The 16,066-nt window shown below is 45.0% G+C and overlaps 1 protein-coding gene and 1 long non-coding RNA gene across 7 annotated transcripts in view; both read left to right on the top strand.

Moving 5' to 3' along the window:
• Positions 1-16,066, top strand: part of LOC118358550 (growth hormone receptor-like) — a 103,321-nt gene that overhangs the window by 78,754 nt on the left and 8,501 nt on the right. The window lies entirely within an intron of this gene.
• LOC127911727 (uncharacterized) lies at positions 11,452-15,995 on the top strand. Of its 5 annotated transcripts, none has more exons than XR_008079120.1 (3): positions 11,452-11,982; positions 12,227-12,775; positions 13,197-15,995. It is a non-coding gene; the product is annotated as an uncharacterized LOC127911727 (long non-coding RNA). The 5 variants fall into 5 exon arrangements; XR_008079119.1 differs by having other exon boundaries at positions 11,452-12,165; positions 12,471-12,775; XR_008079121.1 differs by having other exon boundaries at positions 11,452-12,348; positions 12,593-12,775.

The following is a 16,066-nucleotide window of genomic DNA, read 5'->3' as shown; positions in this document are numbered from 1 at the left end:
TGAAGAGGAAACCACTCAGTGTCCCTATGAAGAGGAAACCACTCAGTGTCCCTATGAAGAGGAAACCACTGTGTCCCTATGAAGAGGAAACCACTCTGTGTCCCTATGAAGAGGAAACCACTCTGTGTCCCTATGAAGAGGAAACCACTCAGTGACCCTATGAAGAGGAAACCACTCTGTGTCCCTATGAAGAGGAAACCACTCTGTGTCCCTATGAAGAGGAAACCACTCTGTGTCCCTATGAAGAGGAAACCACTCTGTGTCCCTATGAAGAGGAAACCACTCTGTGTCCCTATGAAGAGGAACCCACTCTGTGTCCCTATGAAGAGGAAACCACTCTGTGTCCCTATGAAGAGGAAACCACTCAGTGACCCTATGAAGAGGAAATAAAACACAGTAATATGATAGGCCTGGAAATGACCAGGGCACGCACATAGAAATAGAATCTAAATGATTGATATTATTATAATAATAGGCTTTGTGGGTACACATGAGGGCTTGGCAATGAAACGCAAAGACCATCAATTTTGACCTTGGAAATGCATGGAGTTTTTTTATAGCCAATTTATAAACTCTCTCTGCTCCACTATACTTTTCAGTGGTCAGAGTTCAAGATGCTCTTATACTATTTTAAGGACTGGATCTTAGGACAACAGCATATACGGTACAACATATTGTATACTTTAAAATTTAGAGAAAATTGATAAGATGGAGGGTAGGGTTGCACATTTTGGGGAATATTCAGGTGGAAACTTTCCGTAGGAATTAATGGAAATATATGTAATATTAATATTAATACTATTTAAATGTAGATGGTTTTTGCATTGGATATATTTACCATATCATATGGAGACAGAAACATAAACATTTTACCTTATCATAAGTAGACATAATTGTAAATGATTAAATCCTTCCAATAGAAACATACATATATTTAGTTACAAATTGAACTTTAATTAAATGAGTTGACTCTAAACATGGGATGATTTCACTGAACAACAAAAGAAAGGGAATATTGAATGATCCCCAATGATCCATCGCATCTCCCAAAAACATTTTCAACATACATCTTTAAAATTATAGTCTAGAAACAATCTTTGGTTGTCTTCCTCTCAGGCTTCCATGTCTTCTCCCTGGACCTCCTCAATGTCCACCTCTTGAACATCAGACTCTAAGGCCTCATCTTCACTGTCACTTTCCAACCTTGTTGAGGATGGCTCGTTGTCAGGCTCAAAAAGGCAAAAATTTGCCCGGACGGCCACCAAATTTTCAAACCTTGTATTGGTCAGCCTGTTGCGTGTGTGCTCCCAAACAAGGACCAGTTGCACTCCGAGGCGGCTGATGTTGGTGGGATTTGGAGGATGATAGAGACAACAGGGGAAAGAGCCTCAGATCCACAAAGTCCCTACCAGGTGGCTGATGAGATATGTTGGCATGACTGCCATATTGCATCTCCATCCCAAAGCCCTTGCTTGGAAGTGTACTTTGCCAGACTGCCAAGAACCTTGCCCTCATCCAGGACAAGGTGGCGAGACATGGTAGTGATGACACCATTGGCCTTGTTGATCTCTGCACCAGACAGGATGCTTTCCTCTGCTTGGAGCAACAGTGAGGTGGGCAGGGCAGTACATATTTATTCTCTTACATCTGCAAGCAGAGTCTGAACATCAGACCAGACAGGATGGCATTGTCTCCCTCAATCCGTGCAATGACAACTGCTACCGGTTTCAGGAGTTTCAGGCTGCTTACCACTCTCTCCCAAAATACATCATCCAGGGGGATCCTCTTGATGGGGCTGTCCATATCGTCAGACTGTGATATGGCCATTTCTTGGAGAGACTCCTTCCCTTCCAGGAGACTGTCAAACATGACGACACCACCCCAATGGGTGTTGCTGAGCAGCTTCAATGTGGTGCTCTTATTCTTCTCACTTGGTGCTCACCAGCACCAAGTGAATCTGCTACCTCACCAGGTTGCTGGTGAGGTAGGTTGCTGCTATAACTTGATGACCCTTCACATACCTAACCATTTCCTTGGCTCTCTTGTAGAGTATATCCATTCTTTTCAGTGCCATGATGTCCATGAGGAGCAGATTCAATGCATGGGCAGCACAGCCAATGGGTGTGATGTGAGGGTAGAACAAGCAGCCTTGTTTGGTCTACCCATGTTTGCAGCATTGTCTGTCACCAGTGCAAAAACCTCCTGTGGTACAAGGTCATTAATGACTGCCTTCAGCTCATTTGCAATGTAGAGACCGTTATGTCTGTGGTTCCTTGTGTCTGTGCTCTTGTAGAATACTGGTTGAGGGGTGGAGATGATGTAGTTAATTATTCCTTGCCCACAAACATTCAACCACCCATCAGAGATGATTGCAATACAGTCTGCTTTCTCTATGATATGCTTGACCTTCACTTAAGAAGCTGCGAATTTTCGCAGCTTTTTGTTAAAAATCGCGCAACATTTCAGCGCCCTGCTACTCATGCCAGGAATATAGTATATGCATATGATTAGTATGTGTGGATAGAAAACACTCAGACGTTTCTAAAACTGGTTAAATCACGGCTGTGACTATAACAGAACGTGCGTTTCATCGAAAAGTGCAGGAAAATCTGATCACTGAAAATGGAAAAATATATCCATGCGCAACTTCAACCAATTGTTAAAAGTGACCCCCATTAAATGGAGCCGAAGTTGCAATACCTACAGCTTCCACACGATGTCAACAGTCTTGTCATTTGCCTACTATTTTTTTCTTGGTCAAACAGACACAGGGCAGAGCAGTTCTTCCGGTCTCCGACCGGATATTTTGGTTGAGATTTACCCGGACATTATTTCCAGACGCACAGCTATAGAATATAATTTACCTCGTGATCAATTTGATCGCTTATTAACGTTTACTAATACCTAAAGTTGCATTAAAAAAGTATTTCGAAGTGTTTTGTGAAAGTTTATCGTCAACTTTTTTAATTTTAAAAAATGACGTTACGTTAAAAAACTATATATTTTTTGTTGATCACACACTCTTCATAGATCGATATCTAGGCTATATATGGACCGATTTAATCGAGAGAAAAAAAGACCCAATAGTGATTATGGGACATCTAGGAGTGCCAACAAAGAAGATGGTCAAAGGTAATGAATGTTTTATATTTTATTTGTGCGGTTTGTGTAGCGCCGACTATGCTAATTATTTTGTTTACGTCCCCTGCGGGTCTTTTGGGGTGTTACATGCTATCAGATAATAGCTTCTCATGCTTTCGCCGAAAAGCATTTTACAAATCTGACTTGGTGGATAGATTCACAACGAGTGTAGCTTTAATTCACTACCTTGAATGTGTATTTTAATGAAAGTTTAATGACAGTTTGAGTTTTATCAAAAACTATAGGTGGCGCTCTGAAACTCCGCTGAGTGATGTTCCTGCCAGGGAACTGTATTCTGCTACATCCTTAAGAAGTTGATCTTCATCCAGCAAATGAGTAGATAAAGCATGTCTGGTTGGAGGGGTGCGTGCTGGGTGAAGAACATTCAGAAATCTCTCCCAATACACATTGCCTGTGAGCATCAGAGGTGAACCAGTTGCATACACAGCTTGAGCAATACATTCATCAGCATTTCTCTGGCTATGTTCCTCCATTGAGTCAAAACAAATTCGGATTCCAGGAGGACCATGAGCTGTTGCTATCGATAAGGTGTCTGATTAATAATTTTCACCTCGAATAGAAGTAGAGGGACTTTTGTCAAAGGTTGCTTATTGTGAGCACTGAGGGAACTTTATGCACTTGGCCAGATGATTCTGCATCTGTGTTGCATTCTTCACATATGATTTGGCACAAGATTTGCAAATATACACAGCTTTTCCTTCTACATTTTCTGCAGTTTAATGTCTCCACACATCAGATAGTGCCTGTGGCATTTTCGTATAAAGATGTTTTTTAAAGATTTTTTTTTAAACCCAATACAATTCCATGTTCAGGTAAATAGTTAAGCAGTTAGATTAAACAACTGCTTTGTAAGATACATATTTTAAAATGAAACATGTATGGAAACAGGTGAATTACACTCCTCGGTTAGCAGGCTCAAGCAAGCTAAAACCCACATGGTAGCAAAAAATAACCAGCAGAAATTGTTAACAAGTTAGAAATTATTTAAACACACTGCTGTAGGCTACTATTTACTAGTTAACAAATAATAATGTATGTCATAAAATATATTCACCCACCCTGTATTGTAATCAAAACTTACCAGAAAGCATGTAGTCCTTGGCTCAGACAGTGTAGTAGTGTGGGCTCAATAGCATCTCATTAGTGTGCAAGATCTTGAGAATCAGCTGTACATGTGATGGAAGAGTGCACTGTGCATGCAGAGGGTTGCAATTCCATTGAATTGGGGATAGTTTAACCAAAATATGCAAAAATACCTACATTTGACTTATGTGTATCCCACTAAAAAAGGTAAACTGTTATAAGCTATTTTTTTTTGATGAATTTAAAGCAAAATTCCCAGGCTTATCTTCCCATGGAAAATTTCCTGAAATTTCCTGGAAAGTTTCTGACCCTTTGCTACCCTAATGGAGAGTGATAATGCCAGCATAGGAGGAAGTTGAATGTTTCAGAGGGGAAAATTGTCTTCAATACACAGTACTGCTGTATACAAAATATAAATGGGTCCTTACACACTCAACATGTTGCACATTATCCCTGTCATACACGTTACACTTCTCATAGCCACATACATTTACATACGTCATTATGTATTTATTTGACTTGTTTTACCTAGAGCCAGAATTGCAATTGAAACATTACTTAAAATACGTATTCTCTTCTTTTTTATATACCTGCTTAAAACACAAATACACAGTTGAAGTCGGAAGTTTACATACACTTAGGTTGGAGTCATTAAAATATGTGTTTATTTTTTATGTTTCTGCTGCTAATGAGGGTACAGAGCATATTGTTGTTTTTGATCAAATAAAGGAAACCTTAAGATAGTGGGACCAAGAGGGGTGTATGGTTTTAGGGGGGGGACTGGAACTGTACAGTGGATTTTACTGTTGATCGCACCGCTGAAGAACCTCACCTGCGGTCAGCCACTTGCCTGTCTGGTCTATTAACTGAGTTTGAGCTTTCTGATGTGTGGAGAGTAAGGAATGCAAAAGTTAGGCAGTACACATGGCTAAAAGTTCATGAAGGTTGTGTCAGTGCAGCAAGGTTAGACAGGTTGTATGTATCTGATCACTACTGTAGTAGGGTTGGAAGGTTAGACAGGTTGTATGTATCTGATCACTACTGTAGTAGGGTTGGAAGGATAGACAGGTTGTATGTATCTGATCACTACTGTAGTAGGGTTGGAAGGTTAGACAGGTTGTATGTATCTGATCACTACTGTAGTAGGGTTGGAAGGTTAGACAGGTTGTATGTATCTGATCACTACTGTAGTAGGGTTGGAAGGTTAGACAGGTTGTATGTATCTGATCACTACTGTAGTAGGGTTGGAAGGTTAGACAGGTTGTATGTATCTGATCACTACTGTAGTAGGGTTGGTAGGTTAGACAGGTTGTATGTATCTGATCTCTACTGTAGTAGGGTTGGAAGGTTAGACAGGTTGTATGTATCTGATCACTACTCTAGTAGGGTTGGAAGGATAGACAGGTTGTATGTATCTGATCACTACTGTAGTAGGGTTGGAAGGTTAGACAGGTTGTATGTATCTGATCACTACTGTAGTAGGGTTGGAAGGTTAGACAGGTTGTATGTATCTGATCACTACTGTAGTAGGGTTGGAAGGTTAGACAGGTTGTATGTATCTGATCACTACTGTAGTAGGGTTGGTAGGTTAGACAGGTTGTATGTATCTGATCTCTACTGTAGTAGGGTTGGAAGGTTAGACAGGTTGTATGTATCTGATCACTACTCTAGTAGGGTTGGAAGGATAGACAGGTTGTATGTATCTGATCACTACTGTAGTAGGGTTGGAAGGTTAGACAGGTTGTATGTATCTGATCACTACTCTAGTAGGGTTGGAAGGATAGACAGGTTGTATGTATCTGATCACTACTGTAGTAGGGTTGGTAGGTTAGACAGGTTGTATATATCTGAGCAATACTGTAGTAGGGTTGGAAGGTTAGACAGGTTGTATGTATCTGATCACTGCTGTAGTAGGGTTGGTAGGTTAGACAGGTTGTATATATCTGAGCAATACTGTAGTAGGGTTGGAAGGTTAGACAGGTTGTATGTATCTGATCACTACTCTAGTAGGGTTGGAAGGTGTGACATTACGCCTGTGGGTTTCTCTGATCATCATATTGTTACTGTTGATATTCACTTGTCCTGTCCACGAAGGTCATCACCTTACTGGTATTTTAATGTTAAATTGTTACATGATGTCATGTTTTGTGACAGGTTTTTGTTGTTTTGGGGGAAATGGAGGGTTACAAAAGGGAATTTTGAGTCCTTGAAGCAATGGTGGGAGGTTGGGAAGGCCCAAATACGATTATTTTGTCAACAGTATACTGCTCTGTCTCAAACTGAAGTTAAAGATACTATCAAGGCCCTTGAACAGGACATCAAATCTATTGAATTGAAGCTGCTCACTCAGAACGACCCTGGACTAGTCATGAACTTTATTTTATTTATTTTTTTATTTCACCTTTATTTAACCAGGTAGGCTAGTTGAGAACAAGTTCTCATTTGCAACTGCGACCTGGCCAAGATAAAGCATAGCAGTGTGAACAGACAACAGAGTTACACATGGAGTAAACAATTAGCAAGTCAATAACACAGTAGAAAAAAAAAAAATGGGCAGTCTATATACAATGTGTGCAAAAGGCATGAGGAGGTAGGCGAATAATACAATTTTGCAGATTAACACTGGAGTGATAAATGATCAGATGGGCATGTACAGGTAGAGATATTGGTGTGCAAAAGAGCAGAAAAGTAAATAAATAAAAACAGTATAAAAACAGTATGGGAATGAGGTAGGTGAAAAGGGTGAGCTATTTACCTATAGACTATGTACAGCTGCAGCGATCGGTTAGCTGCTCGGATAGCTGATGTTTGAAGTTGGTGAGGAGATAAAAGTCTCCAACTTCAGCGATTTTTGCAATTCGTTCCAGTCACAGGCAGCAGAGTACTGGAACGAAAGGCGGCCAAATGAGTGTTGGCTTTAGGGATGATCAGTGAGATACACCTGCTGGAGCGCGTGCTACGGATGGGTGTTGCCATCGTGACCAGTGAACTGAGATAAGGCGGAGCTTTACCTAGCATGGACTTGTAAATGACCTGGAGCCAGTGGGTCTGGCGACGAATATGTAGTGAGGGCCAGCCGACTAGAGCATACAAGTCGCAGTGGTGGGTGGTATAAGGTGCTTTAGTGACAAAACGGATGGCACTGTGATAGACTGCATCCAGTTTGCTGAGTAGAGTGTTGGAAGCCATTTTGTAGATGACATCGCCGAAGTCGAGGATCGGTAGGATAGTCAGTTTTACTAGGGTAAGCTTGGCAGCGTGAGTGAAGGAGGCTTTGTTGCGGAATAGAAAGCCGACTCTGGATTTGATTTTTGATTGGAGATGTTTGATGTGAGTCTGGAAGGAGAGTTTGCAGTCTAGCCAGACACCTAGGTACTTATAGATGTCCACATATTCAAGGTTGGAACCATCCAGGGTGGTGATGCTAGTCGGGCATGCGGGTGCAGGCAGCGATCGGTTGAAAAGCATGCATTTGGTTTTACTCGCGTTTAAGAGCAGTTGGAGGCCACGGAAGGAGTGCTGTATGGCATTGAAGCTCGTTTGGAGGTTTGATAGCACAGTGTCCAATGACGGGCCGAAAGTATATAGAATGGTGTCGTCTGCGTAGAGGTGGATCAGGGAATCGCCCGCAGCAAGAGCAACATCATTGATATATACAGAGAAAGAGTCGGCCCGAGAATTGAACCCTGTGGCACCCCCATAGAGACTGCCAGAGGACCGGACAGCATGCCCTCTGATTTGACACACTGAACTCTGTCTGCAAAGTAATTGGTGAACCAGGCAAGGCAGTCATCCGAAAAACCGAGGCTGTTGAGTCTGCCGATAAGAATTTGGTGATTGACAGAGTCGAAAGCCTTGGCGAGGTCGATGAAGACGGCTGCACAGTACTGTCTTTTATCGATGGCGGTTATGATATCATTTAGTACCTTGAGTGTGGCTGAGGTGCACCCGTGACCGGCTCGGAAACCAGATTGCACAGCGGAGAAGGTACGGTGGGATTCGAGATGGTCAGTGACCTGTTTGTTGACTTGGCTTTCGAAGACCTTAGATAGGCAGGGCAGGATGGATATAGGTCTATAGCAGTTTGGGTCCAGGGTGTCTCCTCCTTTGAAGAGGGGGATGACTGCGGCAGCTTTCCAATCCTTGGGGATCTCAGACGATATGAAAGAGAGGTTGAACAGGCTGGTAATAGGGGTTGCGACAATGGCGGCAGATAGTTTCAGAAATAGCGGGTCCAGATTGTCAAGCCCAGCTGATTTGTACGGGTCCAGGTTTTGCAGCTCTTTCAGAACATCTGCTATCTGGATTTGGGTAAAGGAGAACCTGGAGAGGCTTGGGTGAGGAACTACGGGGGCGGAGCTGTTGGCCGAGGTTGGAGTAGCCAGGCGGAAGGCATGGCCAGCCGTTGAGAAGTGCTTATTGAAGTTTTCGATAATCATGGATTTATCGGTGGAGACCGTGTTTCCTAGCCTCAGTGCAGTGGGCAGCTGGGAGGAGGTGCTCTTGTTCTCCATGGACTTCACAGTGTCCCAGAACTTTTTGGAGTTGGAGCTACAGGATGCAAACTTTTGCCTGAAGAAGCTGGCCTTAGCTTTCCTGACTGACTGCGTGTATTGGTTCCTGACTTCCTGAACAGTTGCATATCACGGGGGCTATTCGATGCTATTGCAGTCCGCCACAGGATGTTTTTGTGCTGGTCGAGGGCAGTCAGGTCTGGAGTGAACCAAGGGCTGTATCTGTTCTTGGTTCTGCATTTTTTGAACGGAGCATGCTTATCCAAAATGGTGAGGAAGTTACTTTTAAAGAATGACCAGGCATCCTCAACTGACGGGATGAGGTCAATGTCCTTCCAGGATACACGGGCCAGGTCGATTAGAAAGGCCTGCTCACAGAAGTGTTTTAGGGAGCGTTTGACAGTGATGAGGGTGGTCGTTTGACTGCGGCTCCGTGGCGGATACAGGCGATGAGGCAGTGATCGCTGAGATCCTGGTTGAAGACAGCGGAGGTATATTTGGAGGGCCAGTTGGTCAGGATGACGTCTATGAGGGTGCCCTTGTTTACAGAGTTAGGGTTGTACCTGGTGGGTTCCTTGATGATTTGCGTGAGATTGAGGGCATCTAGCTTAGATTGTAGGACTGCCGGGGTGTTAAGCATATCCCAGTTTAGGTCACCTAACAGGACAAACTCTGAAGCTAGATGGGGGCGATCAATTCACAAATGGTGTCCAGGGCACAGCTGGGAGCTGACGGGGGTCGGTAGCAGGCGGCAACAGTGAGAGACTTGTTTCTGGAGAGAGTAATTTTCAAAATTAGTAGTTCAAACTGTTTGGGTATGGACCTGGAAAGTATGACATTACTTTGCAGGCTATCTCTGCAGTAGACTGCGACTCCGCCCCCTTTGGCAGTTCTATCTTGACGGAAGATGTTATAGTTGGGTATGGAAATCTCTGAATTTTGGTGGCCTTCCTGAGCCAGGATTCAGACACGGCAAGGACATCAGGGTTAGCAGAGTGTGCTAAAGCAGTGAGTAAAACAAACTTAGGGAGGAGGCTTCTGATGTTGACATGCATAAAACCAAGACTTTTCGATCACAGAAGTCAACAAATGAGGGTACCTGGGGACATGCAGGGCCTGGGTTTACCTCCACATCACCCGCGGAACAGAGAAGGAGTAGTATGAGGGTGCGGCTAAAGGCTATCAAAACTGGTCGCCTAGAGCGTTGGGGGCAGAGGATAAGAGGAGCAGGTTTCTGGGCATGGTAGAATATATTCAGGGCATAATGCGCAGACAGGGGTATGGTGGGGTGCGGGTACAGCGGAGGTAAGCCCAGGCACTGGGTGATGATGAGAGAGGTTGTATCTCTGGACATGCTGGTTGTAATGGGTGAGGTCACCGCATGTGTGGGGGTGGGACAAAGGAGGTAACAGGGGTATGCAGAGTGGATCTAGGGGCTCCATTGTGAACTAAAACAATGATAACTAACCTGAACAACAGTATACAAGGCATATTGACATTTGGGAGAGACATACAGCGAGGCATACAGTAATCACAGGTGTTGAATTGGGAAAGCTAGCTAAAAACAGTAGGCGAGGCTAATCAGCTAGCACAACAAACAGCAGGTAAAATGGCGTTGACTAGGCAACTGGGTCGACAGATAAAACAAACAAGCAGAATGGAGTACCGTGATTAATGGACAGTCCAGCGTGCGTCAGCTATGTAGCCAAGAGATCAGTGTCCAGGGGCAGCGGTGGATGGGCAGGGAAGCTGGGCTGGCGAGTGTTATCCAGGTTTAAAAAAAAAAAAAAAAAAAAAAAAAAAAAACTAACAATGACTAAATAGCTTGTAGCTAGTTAGCTGGTTAGCGTCTGGAGGTTCTTGAGTGTGTCATAAAAATAAAATAAAAATTAAAGGTGATAGCGATTCCGTATCACAGTGGGTGAGGCAGGTTTCCGGAAGGTATAAACAAAATAAAAATCAAAGAGAGATAGAAAGTAAATGGGTTCAGAGTGTTTAGAACGCAGTGAGCCAGATGGTTAGCAGGCCTGTGCTAACAAGCTAACAGTTCGTAGGCCCGGGCTAGACAAGCTAACCGTTAGCAGGCCGAATTAGCAAGCAGGGAGATAGCGAGGGCTAGAGAGCTAACCTTTGGGGGACGTCGCGATGGGGTGAGTCTGTTTATTCCTCTTCTTGCGGTGACATCGACAGACCGGTCGTGGGCCCGGGTAATTGTAGCCCAGGATTATGCTACAGGAGCTCTAGTGCGCTGGGTGAGCTGGAGACACAGCGTTTCAGAAAGCTCGCGGGCCTTGGCCAGCAGATGGATCTTTGGCGATGTCGCAACGAAAAAGCCTGTTGAAACCACCTCGGACGATTATGTCGGCGGACCAGTCGTGATGGATCGGCGGGGCTCCGTGTCGGCAGTAAAGGGTCCAGGCCAATTGGCAAAAGAGGTATTGTTGGGCCTCTTCGGCTAGTCGGGAGATGGGCTTAGCTCAAGGCTAACTGTAGCTTGTTTTGGGACAGAGACGTTAGCCAGGAGTAGCCACTCGGATTGCAGCTAGCTAGTTGCGATGATCCGGTGTAAAGGTTCAGAGCTTGCGGTAGGAATCCGGAGATGTGGTAGAGAAAGAGCAGTCTGATATGCTCTGGGTTGATGTCGCTGGTGTCCTAGTTAGCTTTGAAGACCGCTAGCAATGGCTAACTGAGTAGTAGCTAGTTAGCTGGCTAGCTTCTGACGGTTCTAAAGTAAAGTATAGAAAAAGCAGATCCGTACCACATTGGGTGATGCGGGTTGCAGGAGAGTATATTCAGCTCTAGTTTGAAAGTGAGATTAAAATATGTACGAAATATATACAGAAAAAAAACGAAGAAAACTATATTTACACTAGACAGGACGGGACAAGACAAAACACACGTCCGATTGCTACGCCATCTTGGAAGACTTACGGGACAAGAGACATGAACTGAGGTCCTTTCTGCATGAAAGAGTGAAGGGTGCCTTGATTAGGTCTCGTTTCGCTTCCCTCAAGGATATGGATGCTCCTAGCACCTTTTTTTTAAACCTTGGACAGTCGACATTGAAACAGATGGTCTACCTTCGTCTCTCTGATGGGAAGGTGACCACGGATGACATTTCAACGTAAACAGATGGTCTACCTTCGTCTCTCTGATGGGAAGGTGACCACGGATGACATTGCAACGTAAACAGATGGTCTACCTTCGTCTCTCTGATGGGAAGGTGACCACGGATGACATTGCAACGTAAACAGATGGTCTACCTTCGTCTCTCTGATGGGAAGGTGACCACGGATGACATTTCAACGTAAACAGATGGTCTACCTTCGTCTCTCTGATGGGAAGGTGACCACGGATGACATTTCAACGTAAACAGATGGTCTGCCTTCGTCTCTCTGATGGGAAGGTGACCACGGATGACATTTCAACGTAAACAGATGGTCTGCCTTCGTCTCTCTGATGGGAAGGTGACCACGGATGACATTTCAACGTAAACAGATGGTCTACCTTCGTCTCTCTGATGGGAAGGTGACCACGGATGACATTTCAACGTAAACAGATGGTCTGCCTTCGTCTCTCTGATGGGAAGGTGACCACGGATGACATTGCAACGTAAATAGATGGTCTACCTTCGTCTCTCTGATGGGAAGGTGACCACGGATGACATTGCAACGTAAACAGATGGTCTACCTTCGTCTCTCTGATGGGAAGGTGACCACGGATGACATTTCAACGTAAACAGATGGTCTACCTTCGTCTCTCTGATGGGAAGGTGACCACGGATGACATTTCAACGTAAACAGATGGTCTACCTTCGTCTCTCTGATGGGAAGGTGACCACGGATGACATTTCAACGTAAACAGATGGTCTACCTTCGTCTCTCTGATGGGAAGGTGACCACGGATGACATTTCAACGTAAACAGATGGTCTACCTTCGTCTCTCTGATGGGAAGGTGACCACGGATGACATTTCAACGTAAACAGATGGTCTGCCTTCGTCTCTCTGATGGGAAGGTGACCACGGATGACATTGCAACGTAAATAGATGGTCTACCTTCGTCTCTGATGGGAAGGTGACCACGGATGACATTTCAACGTAAACAGATGGTCTGCCTTCGTCTCTGATGGGAAGGTGACCACGGATGACATTGCAACGTAAATAGATGGTCTACCTTCGTCTCTGATGGGAAGGTGACCACGGATGACATTGCAACGTAAACAGATGGTCTACCTTCGTCTCTCTGATGGGAAGGTGACCACGGATGACATTGCAACGTAAACAGATGGTCTACCTTCGTCTCTCTGATGGGAAGGTGACCACGGATGACATTGCAACGTAAACAGATGGTCTACCTTCGTCTCTCTGATGGGAAGGTGACCACGGATGACATTGCAACGTAAACAGATGGTCTACCTTCGTCTCTCTGATGGGAAGGTGACCACGGATGACATTTCAACGTAAACAGATGGTCTGCCTTCGTCTCTCTGATGGGAAGGTGACCACGGATGACATTTCAACGTAAACAGATGGTCTACCTTCGTCTCTCTGATGGGAAGGTGACCACGGATGACATTTCAACGTAAACAGATGGTCTACCTTCGTCTCTCTGATGGGAAGGTGACCACGGATGACATTGCAACGTAAATAGATGGTCTACCTTCGTCTCTCTGATGGGAAGGTGACCACGGATGACATTGCAACGTAAACAGATGGTCTACCTTCGTCTCTCTGATGGGAAGGTGACCACGGATGACATTGCAACGTAAACAGATGGTCTACCTTCGTCTCTCTGATGGGAAGGTGACCACGGATGACATTGCAACGTAAATAGATGGTCTACCTTCGTCTCTCTGATGGGAAGGTGACCACGGATGACATTGCAACGTAAATAGATGGTCTACCTTCGTCTCTCTGATGGGAAGTTGAAGAAATTGTTTCTAAATGTCTCTCAAACAGGTTGAAAGAGTATCTGGGATTGTTGGTCCACAAGGACCAGTCCTACTGTGTACCTGATCGCTCTATTGTTGACAACTTGTTTATGATAAGAGATGTTTTAGAAATTTGTAAACTGTCTGATGTAAATGTGGGTTTACTTTCTTTGGATCCGGAGAAGGCTTTTGATCGTGTGGACCATCAGTATTTGTTTAAAACAATGAAAGCCTTTGGGTTTGGGGATGTTTTTCTGTCATGGGTGAATTTACTGTATGCTGGAGCCTCGTGTATGGTGAAGGTGGGGGGTGGTTTGAGTTGCCCCATCCCTGTCCAAAGGGGCATCAGGTAGGGATGCCCAATTTCAGGGCAGTTATATGGTGATTGAACCAATGCTTTGTTTTTTTAAGAGCGAAGCTTACTGGTTTCTCTGTGCCAGGTGTAATGAAGGGTCCCACGACAGCACTATCTGCATATGCAGATGACGTGACAGTTTTTATTACAGGGGGTGAGGATGTTACGGTTCTCTCAAACGCTCTAAAGGTGTATGAGGGGGCCTCCTCAGCTAGAGTCAATTGGGGAAAGAGTGAAGCGCTATGGGCAGGTCAGCTTCAGTTGGGGTATGCTCCACGATTACCAGGGGGGCAGAGATGGGATGAAGACTTTGATTTTTTTCTAGGCTCTGATGTCTTTCAGAAAAAGAACTGGGAGGGTCTATTGGAGAAAGTGTGTGCCAGACTGTCAAGGTGGAAATAGGTGCTGCCCCAGCTGTCTTATAGGGGACGGGTCCTGGTAGCTAATAATCTTGCTGCCTCTCCCCTGTAGCACAGACTAATGATTTTACAGCCACCAAAGGGTCTGATACAAGAGCTTCAGAGGACCCTTGTCAATTTGTTCTGGTCTGAACAACACTGGATTAAAGCTGCAGCCCTGTACCTGCCACTGCATGAGGGTGAGCAAGGCCTGGTGGACATTTCCTCTAGGATCATGGCTTTCCCACTTCAAGCAGCCAGAGACGGTTCTAGCTGGGTCAAAACAGCCTACATATTGATGAGGAGAGCGGGCTGTTTGGGCTTAGATAAGCACCTTTTCCTCTTAAAGCTGGAGGGGAGTGTGTTATGCAGGCTTGGAGGGTTCTTGTCAAGTCCCGTAACGCCGGCACGCCACCAGGGATGTGTTTTTGTAGAGCCTCTTTTTCACAACACTGCCATCCAGTCCTGTGTTCTGGGTTCAGCCAGCCTACGTTGATGCCTGTTAGGCGTGGGGTGTACCAAGCTGGGTCATCTGATGGGGTGCAGGATCAGATCGTTGGAGGAGCTGGGAGAAAGAGCGGGGATCCGATCATCTCGCCTACTGAGGAAGGTCGTCGCTGAGGTCTATGACTCCTTGCCAGTGCTTCATCTGCAGTATGTGACTGACACTTCCAATTCTGATCGGTGGAAGGAGGGTCTGGATTGTGTTTCCTGCACTGATTGCTAGTGCTGCGGCGAGGGCATTTGAGGAGGACGTGGGGATGCTGCTTTCCTTCGATACCCCGGAGCTGGGGGAGTTCAAGGAGGTGGGAAAGAAGGCCATGTACAGAATATGTGTAAATGTGCCCCATGCCTCTTCCCTGGAAGGGGTGAAATTGACGAGGTGGGCGGGTGTGCTTGGTCCAAGTGCCTCCCCAAAAGGCTGTTGGCGATCATTATATAAACTGCTTATTGATAACCTCCAATGGAGGATAATACATGGAGCCATAGCCACCAATATACATCTGGTACACCTGGATGCTACTGTTGGGGAGGGGTGTCCATTCTGTGCTGAGTCTGAAACTCTGGCACATCTGTCCCAGTTTGGTCGGGATGATTGACCTGATCACTAATTGGTTCTCAACGTTGGGAGAGGTTCTCTTCCCAACTGTATATATTTGGGCCAAAGTACAGGTTCAGTCAAAAGGGTGTAGTTGTGTTGCTTAATTTTGTGTTAGGGGCAGCAAAATTTGCCTATTATAAACTTGTCAACAATATTGATCTGTTTTTGAGTATATGGGGTATTCAGAGGCTGTTGTGTTTAGTTACTGTGGAGAAGGAATTGGACTTGTGTTATTAATGGATGTGTAACTGGTTTTGTATGAGTATTTATTGTGTGGTGGGCTCTCTCTCTCTCTCTCTTTTCCACTCATTCAAGGGCTTTATTGGCATGGGGAACTTATGTTAACATTGCCATAGCAAGACGAGCTTCAATGCCATACAACACTCCTTCCGTGGCCTCCAACTGCTCTTAAACGCTAGTAAAACCAAATGCATGCTTTTCAACCGTTCGCTGCCTGCACCCGCCCACCCGACTAGCATCACCACCCTGGTGTAACGGCGTTCTTCGTTTGTAGAAAGAGA

The sequence above is a fragment of the Oncorhynchus keta genome, chromosome 25 (assembly GCF_023373465.1).
Source record: "Oncorhynchus keta strain PuntledgeMale-10-30-2019 chromosome 25, Oket_V2, whole genome shotgun sequence".
Lineage (NCBI taxonomy): Eukaryota > Metazoa > Chordata > Actinopteri > Salmoniformes > Salmonidae > Oncorhynchus > Oncorhynchus keta.
The sequence above is the reverse complement of the archived record's forward strand: the minus strand, read 5'-3'. Positions and strand labels throughout refer to the sequence as shown.